Source organism: Accipiter gentilis, chromosome 6 (assembly GCF_929443795.1).
Source record: "Accipiter gentilis chromosome 6, bAccGen1.1, whole genome shotgun sequence".
In the NCBI taxonomy this organism is placed as follows: Eukaryota; Metazoa; Chordata; class Aves; order Accipitriformes; family Accipitridae; genus Astur; species Astur gentilis.
In genome coordinates, this window is record NC_064885.1 from 29528196 (window position 1) to 29537152 (window position 8957).

The following is an 8957-nucleotide window of genomic DNA, read 5'->3' on the forward strand; positions in this document are numbered from 1 at the left end:
GCCATACTCTATTTGAAAACATGAGTTCTGGGACAGAGGTGATCAGAAAACTTCAAACCATTTTTGTGTAATAGCCAGTGCACTCAATGAGACAAATTCCCAACTAACCAAATCTACTCAATTTTTCAAATTTCTGGACATTTAATGAACTCACATTCTGATAAGTAAAAGTGTGATAATGCTTATATTACAGTTTAACTAATAATGCTTTTAGTCACATCACAAAACATCTAAGACCAAACTTTACTGTTGGCTTTTACAGAATTTATCTCCATTTATACAAAACTAAGCCTAGAGTATTTGCTCCCTGTAGAACCTTGTTTTATATGTATGGAACAAATTCAAATTTATACAAACATAAATCAGAACAAAACTCTGGCTCAAACTCTCCATATAAACAAGGACGGAAAGGTGCTAAGCACTGCAGGAAGTTTCAACTAATGATACCCTCATATGTCCTTTTTACCTCAGATAATGAGCTCCAGAAAATATTCTTGATTCACACTCATTTATTGCCTTCAAAGATAATGAGTTCATAAATACTTTTTGACATAACAAAACTTAAGAAAAAAATCCAAAACTTTACATGTATCATGTAGACAATTACTTGACTCTTGAGAATTTGCAATATTTATAATCTAATGTGGCTTTGTCTCAGGTAGCAAGTGGTTGGCTTATCTGTATTTTCTGATTATCAGTCTCCTACATATACACAAATATTTTAAATTATTTTTTACTTTAGGAAATTATTTCAAATCAAAACACAACAAAAAAGTTACTTCTGTAGTTAAATACTTTGTAAGAAAAAAAACCAGGACTACAACCAGGTCTGGGAATCTTGTGCCTCTTCCTGTTCTTTCATTCACCTATTTTAAGGCAAGTTTCTTCAGTTTTGCTTTTGTTCTTCCAGCTGCAAAACAGGAACAATCTCTACTTATATGTGTTACAAGGCACTGTGATGATTCACTACAACTTCTGAAGCTACAGTTAAAAAAAGAAAAAGCTCTTTCATTAAAGGTTTAAGTTAATTTAATTGCAAGCTAGTATCTCACAATTTGAAACCTGAATGCGTCATTTAAAGACACAGTTAAATTATTATATAGAATGCTTTATATTTAGCTTGTCTCTATCCTTACATGCAAGACAGCTGTTTGTTAAAAATGAATATGGCAATAATCCCATGCATTATAAATAGCATCCAGAACAGTATCACTTCCTCAGCACTCAGTAAGCTGATGAAGGACTGACAGAGCTTGCCATTTATCTGTATGATATTTTGTTCATATAGACGTGCACACGCTGAGCAGCATCAGGAGCTTCCCCTGGCAGAAGCAGCTCCGTCTCAGACATAATTCAGTGTGCTGTGCTTGCCACCTGCTGGATGCAGCCACGAATTTGTGTTTCATCTCAGAAGTTGCTAATATTTCCCAGCCTCCTGATGGATCTGAAGATCCTTACCTGTGGCAAAACTCCTGTAGAAATGCAGTACAAACTTGGCCATCCGGGAGGCAGTTAACTTCCTTGACAGGGGCTAAGCAAGCATTTCCTCATCATCTGCTGATCACTTTGGTCACTGAAATCCAGCATCCCCAACAACCACAATAGGTAGCTCATTTGCAAAAATGTTAGTTGCATTACTACAAGAGCCATCCCAAAGAGAAGAAATATATAAATGTATAAAAATAAAAATCAAAGCATATTTGTGCAAGTGATAACTAAGTATTTAGCTGAAAGGACTCATTTATCACCAAGAAGAAACAGAAGCAGGATCAGTAGTGACCATGAACAACAAAAATGACTGTATTTCAGCAGAAAACAGAAAAGAAGCCATTGGTTAGTGATTTTTATGATTTCATGCCAGATCCCGCGTTTTTAAGAAACCGTGTATCCTAGGCTGCTGGTGCCACCTGTGCCTACCTGTGTCATGGGAAAAAGCAGGAGCATGCACATTCGGCTGGATTGCTGCAGGAAAGGTGGGAAGGGATTGCAGCTGGTGTGCTTTGCAGGCAAGACTGACCTTGAATTGATAGGCAAAGAAAGTGGAGGGCAAAGCCGCTGTTAAATAATGCTAGGAAATTTTTGGTCTCCTAAGGGGTAGGAAAATGGTCATCAGCTGCCAAATACAGTAGATCCTAGTTTTGTGTTTCCTAAAAAAAAAAAAAAAAAGGGGGGGGGGGGGTGTGTGCAAATCAACAGGTACTGAAAAGTATCCAGAGATAAAACTCTCCAGTAACTTTTAACTGGGCAGCAGCAGAGAGCAAACTCTTTTGGAGCACTGAGTTACTGTGTACAGCCACGTCCTGCAGTTCCAGGCATCCCCACAAAGCCCCAAACTGACAGCTAACTGAAGAGTCCCCGTTTCCCTCAGCTCACCCACACTACTTGCATCATGCATCAAGCTGCAGCCAATACAAGAGCTGAGAAACATGTCCTTGTGAGCCTTACGGTCCCCTGCCCACCTATTTGCTGAAAATACTGTGCTGGAGACCTGTGCATGGGGCATGCAGAGCAGCAGTGTGACAGAGTGCAGGATCTGGCCTTTGTTGTGGACCCTTTGCTGTATGGTCCCTACTGAGGGGCAGGCAGGAGATGGCCCCTGTATCCTTTGGTGCAAGAACCTAACTCCTTGCCAACAGAGGAGGAGGGAGTAATATTTGGCTCTGTATGACTTTGCCATTTTTGGGGAACTTTGGGTTGAGCCCTCTTAATTCAATACCAAAATAAGAACCAGCTGTACAAGTTTAAGAGCAAACTCCCACTATCTAAAGAACACAAAGTTAATTAAGATGCAATAGCATGCTGTTATTTTTGAAAAGAGTATCCAAAATGCTTTTCATTTTCAGGACGACAAAAGTAAATACTTGACAAACTTAGTCTGTCCCTCTGCTCTCCTGGTCTGAGGAGCTCAAGCCAGTATTAATAGGGACATACAAGTATCGCAACTCCTGTTCTGTCACAGTTATATTCTGTTGACTTGTTTGAATGAATGCTTCCTTTCTGCTGGCAGAATAATTACGAAATCACATTATGTTTGACATGTACATACATAATATTTATTTCTATTTATAGTGCAATAGTACTTTGTATGACTCATTTCATGTTCTACTCTCTACTTGCTTGCCCATTATATGCCTACCCTAAATCATACTATATAATCTGCACTGGATAGCCCAAATTCCAACAGAACCATTGCAGATACAGCTAGGATTAATTTGGCTTCTCAGCTTACCATTTCCTCATGTTTACGTTGTTAATCAAGAGGTTGCAGAGTAAGTACAAGGCCAAAAGTCCTTTACTTTACCAGAATTACTATTTAGGTGGTAGTTTTCATCATCTGCTTGAAACCATGACAGCAGCAGAGAATATAGTAGGATTCCCAGTTTTGGTTTAGTTCTGCTTGCATAGCTTCAGCAATGACTTATCTTACTGACCTCCTTTTTAAGTATACTGAAGTGCAAGTGTTCCCAGGGGAAAGTTTGCTACATGGAAAGGAGAAACAAATACTTGGGATGGGGTGGAAGAAGGCCTAAAGCAGGGACTTGCTGATTTTGGAAATACTTAGTCTTAAATATAAGTACTTAAACTGTTGCAAAAATAAAACTTTAAAAAAAAAAAGAAAACCACACACAAAAAAAAACCACCCAACCTAAGTATAAATCTTTCAGCTAAGTAGTAAAATCTTCCAGAAAGTTTTGAGAGGCTCTTTTAAGTTTCTTAATAACATCCTACTCAGTTTGGAACATAGCAAACCATTCTTACCCCACTCACAAGGTCAGGGTCTCCAGCTCTGCTTTCCTACATCACATTACAGGCTTGGCCAGACCATCATCTCACCAGCTTGTGCAAAGTGATGAGGCTGTTCTATCAATCATCAAGTCCATTTCAACAGCGACCTCACTACCAAGGCTGAAGTAACAAATCTTAATATTAATGGCAGAACTGTCAAGCTCATTGTCACTGGTGAGTTCTGCAGATGCGGCTAGGCACTCAAGAAATAGGTACAAATCAGATTTGATAACAGCATTGCACGATCTCTAGTAGACTAGCGCCATGGTCTACAGTTTTAAAAGTACATGGTAAATTAAGTAACAAGAACTAAATATTACTTTCTGTCAAATATTTTTGTGCAGTTGTAATTCGTGAAGTGGTGGATGTTAGTGTTTTCTATTTCAGTAGAGATAGTTTTATATTGTAGAAGTTTACTACTGTTATATAAGAATTTTTATTGTCTGAAGTATTACTTATAAACACACATCATCAACAGATGTCTTTGTGAAAGCCATCTCCACTGCTGTATTAATCTACCCAAAGTAAAGACATATGTTTCTGTATTATTGTTAAGTGCTACGCTATTATCAGTATAGCTATATATCTTAGGCAGTATCATCCTTACCAAAGTATTTCTATTTAATGCTGTAATATTTTATACCACCACTCCTCATTTCTTTTAATCCAAAACCTAATCCAGCTCCCCTTAAACTCTTGAGATGAACAGGCTGTGTCTGCAATTCATAGTGGAAAGGATAGCTGGCTAGCTCCAAAATCACATGTAGAACAGCAGTTCAGTAATTCACTTGTGTTTCCCAGAACTGGTTAAGCTAATATAGTTTCCTTGGAGTGGATATGTAACAAATTGCTAGTTTTCCTATATGCAGGTTAGAGTTTACAGCAGAATTTAGGCTTAACTTTTTAGAAGCTAAATGAAATTATAGGGACAGATTTACCCAGAATATTATGTCAAATACAGGATCACATTGCATTATGAAGAATGGCTTTGGAAATCCAGACTCAGGCTGCCTGTAGCTGAGTATTCAATATAAATACATCCACTTAGAATAAGCATTGGTGTTTCTAAGCAGTGCCACATTGTATAGTGGCTTCAGTGGAAACAGGATCAGATTCCAACGTAGTAAGAGGGGACTGGTGCTTTTGTCTTTTTTGGTTTTTTTTTTTGGTTTTTTGTTTTTTTTTTTTTTTTCCAGAAGAAAGGTAGAATGGATAACATTTCCATTTCAAATTTGTATGAAAATAAAATTAAATTTCATCTTGCTTATTTGCTAATAAAGCCCACTTCATACTTTGTTTTATAGTGTCACACACTGGAAAAAAGTGAAAACCAGAAATTCTTATAGCTTACCTACTGAATATCTAACTTATTTTCTATGTATTTTAATTATTCCTCAGCTTTATATATTGGCAGTGCTGTGAGACTACAATCAAGCACAGGCCCTGGTGCAGGAGGAGGTATACATAGAGACATACGATACCTTGGAGCTTTACAGCCTCATCAGAGGGTGAAAAATTGTTAGAATAGGGTAGAAAGCAAAGACTGTTGTTGCTGAACAAACACAAAACTGTGAAGATATTTCACCCTACCATTAAATTAAAAAAAATATTTTTTTTTTTAACTGAAGTCAAAAAGCTTTTCTCTCATTGAAAATAAGAAAGTAAAAAGAGTAGAAAAGAAAATACTGAAAGGTTATGTTACAAGTGAGGAACAACCCCACGCATGCACACACACACACAGACTATCAAGTATGTCCAACTAATATTCTCAAGCAAATATAAACTCAGCCATTTTTATGAAATTGAATGAATAACCAGAAGTCTTTTAGTTAATGGATTTGTGTAAGATACTAGCAGCTGATTTGCCACTATTGACTTTTCTTTCAGAAAAAAAGGTTAAATTATGTGGTAGAAACCCATCAGATAATTATATGCCCAGGAAAGTAAGACAACATACTGCATATAGACTTACATGAGCTTTGCCTACTTAGCCTGAACTCCTCCTCATGCTTAGTTTATCAGACAATATACAAATACACCAAAAAACTCCAAACCAGAAACCAAAACAAAAATAATTTCACAAAAATATAGTATGTATTATAATAGAGCTGTGTATATTTAATTTTGCTGAACAGCTATGAAATACTAAAGGATCTAAAATAAGTTTCTATTCATTTAAGCAGCTTTTTTAAGCTTTTATAAGGATTCAGTTTTTCACTGTAAAAAACCTCCAAGCTTGATAAAAATTTGCAGACCCAAAGCACTCTTTCTGTATAAAAGCACCTATAAAGTGAGGGAATGCGTATGATTTGCAGGACACCTTCCAAAGACAGGTCATAAATAAGTGTACATGAGATGTAATTTCACCTACTGGATGTTTGTTAATGTTGAACCTGAGTTTTGTGATGTGATTACTCTAGATTGAAATGTAGGAAGCATGCAGAAAGGCATACTTTACATTACATACTAGACTGTACTGTACTGTGCAGTATATACATGTTAAATCCAGCAAAATTATATTTCTGGTATTCTTGAATTTCTCTGCTTATCTGTGATAGCTCTCTATGCTGTCATCTGTAATTTTTACATGAAAATGTAAAATGTGCACTGCTCTGTTTTGGAGAAACCACATTTTAGACTGGTTTCTGTCTAACATAACTGTGCAAAACCAGTAAGCATTTTTCACAGAAATATCTACATCAGACTGATTGTCTTTTGAAATACTGAAAATATTAAAAAATGCAAAATAACTTTAAATCAGTGTTGGTTTAACTTAATCTTCACACCATATGGTTAGAATGTTTCTTCCAAGTTTTGTTTCCCAAACGTACAAGTAACTGTTTCATACCCCAGAAATTCTGAAGTTGCACGTAATTTTGTTTTGATCAACAAGGTTTGTGACTCAATATCAAGTAAAGAAAACTTTAAATGTTTAGTGAAAAAATACATTGTACTTATTTCTCAAGTCTGGATAATATTCTACCAAGGGATACACTCTGACAATTCTTTTACTTATGGTCTCTTTAAACATCTAACTTCAGTTTTCTTGTGGGACTCACTGCTAATGGGTGTATCAAATGTGTTTCAAGAACTTGAGACATCAGTGCCAAAACATCAACATTCATTACTGTGACCCACAAGTACACGTTGGATTTAAATGTAGAACTGAATCACCATACTGTCAAGACACTAGAAAAGTACATATTACATTTAAAAAAAAAATCATTAAAGGCATATTCCAATTTTGACCTCTTACCTCCAGCCCAGAAGACTGCAAACTTTACATGCAAGATAAAATTTTCCTTACACTTCACTGCTTATCTTGGAGCTGTTTAAAGGCTAAATTTTCTGCCAAGTTAATTCAAATATTTTGACAAGGTTATTCCATGACAGAACATGCCTTTATCTCTCCTGCAGTATCATTTGATTGATGATCTGCCTATGTCACAGGAGAAGTCAATCAACACGGCAAAGCTCCATAACTTCCAGCTACAAGCAGATCATCACCCCGCTATTCAAACTTGCACAGAATTTAGTGTGGTCCACACACATTAATGGAATCCAGTTTCACTTACTGCAAATAAAGTTTATTCCTCTGGCCCAAAACAGCCATGGAGGCAATGGCATCCTGAAAAAAAGTACTGTAGAAAGGGTCATCCCTAGATTTCACCTACAGTGAAATACCTGCAATGCCTGCAGTATTGCATTTACTGATAATATATAATACTGGCTGCCATACAGCACGTATCATATACATGCCACTGCTGCACACCAGCGTGCTGCAAATATGCACTAAAATACAATATGGCTTGTTTTTATTTGGTAAAGCCTCACATTTAATTAACCATGTCTACATTTAACTTTTGTTTTTTTCTGCTCCACGTTCTTCTCCTAACCTACAGAGACTATTTAATGCATAGCTGTTAAGTACACTACAACAGTGGAGAGAAACTAATGGGCAGTACTAAGGATGTGCTCCATAACCGTATTAATCCCACATTGTTTTTAAATGTGTATTTTCACAGAAAACAAAGGAGGCTTTCTCTATATGCTTTAAATTTTGAAAATATTTGATTTCCCAAAAGCACAGTGCAATCCTCTCAGGAGGTCTCTACCAAATTTGAAAACAAACATTCTTATACACAAATTTTGAATCACTATTTAAACTTTTTTTTTTTTTTAAGTTTAAACTAGATTTCTGGTCTACTATTCATTTTGCCAACTGTACATTTGACAGGATTTTGCTGGCAGTCTTTTTAGCATTTCTTTCTCCTTCAGAGGGCCTCTAAGTAACAGGAGATAAAATATTTTTTTAAATAGAGGGAAAAACTTAAAGAATATACAGAAGAAACACTTGAAGACAAGTCAATGCAGATGTGGTTCCTGGAGCTGCATTACACACTATTACTTTTATTAAATTGAAAATGGGTAGATTTCAAACTAAGAGCCTATCTAAAAGGCAAAAGTTGTGCTAAGGCTCAATATCACCTCAGGCTGTTTGAAAGGTGTAAGTCTTCAGGCATTACAGGAATCAAAGTTGCAAACGTGCATTTAAGTATACTTTAAATCCTTTAATATTCTACATTTAGACATTCAAATTCTGCCTTATAATAGCGAGCATTGCCATTGATTTAGAGAAGTAAAGTCAAAGCAGTTCTGCAAACATTGGCCAGAAACCTGTCACAACTGTTCCCATGAACAAGCACTGCAGCCTAAACAGTGGTCCTAAGATTTCTGTAGTGTGGTACTGAAATCTGTTTTATTTCCACCTAATATGGTATTGCTGTATGTACAAGATTATAACTGCTAGCCTGTTAAATGGGACTTTGCATTTTTAAGATTATGGGAAAAAAAGAAAAAATATGCAATCACCTGCAATGCACGATATTGAAGAGCTTTAACAATATGGGCAGTGGTACTGTGGCGTGCAAAAAAAATTTATCAAACAAGCACAAATACTGGCTGAGTCCTATTCACACTGATGTCAGCTGGAATTTTACTACTGGCTTGAATGAAAAGACAATGCTCAGTTCTAAAAAGTCTCACACGCTACCATTAATTTTAGAAGTGGAGCAAAAATAGCATCTGAATAATCATTTTATCTCCTCTTGTATAGAGATGAAAACATAGCATGCAACCGCAAGAAAACTACTTGCATCATCATGGCATAT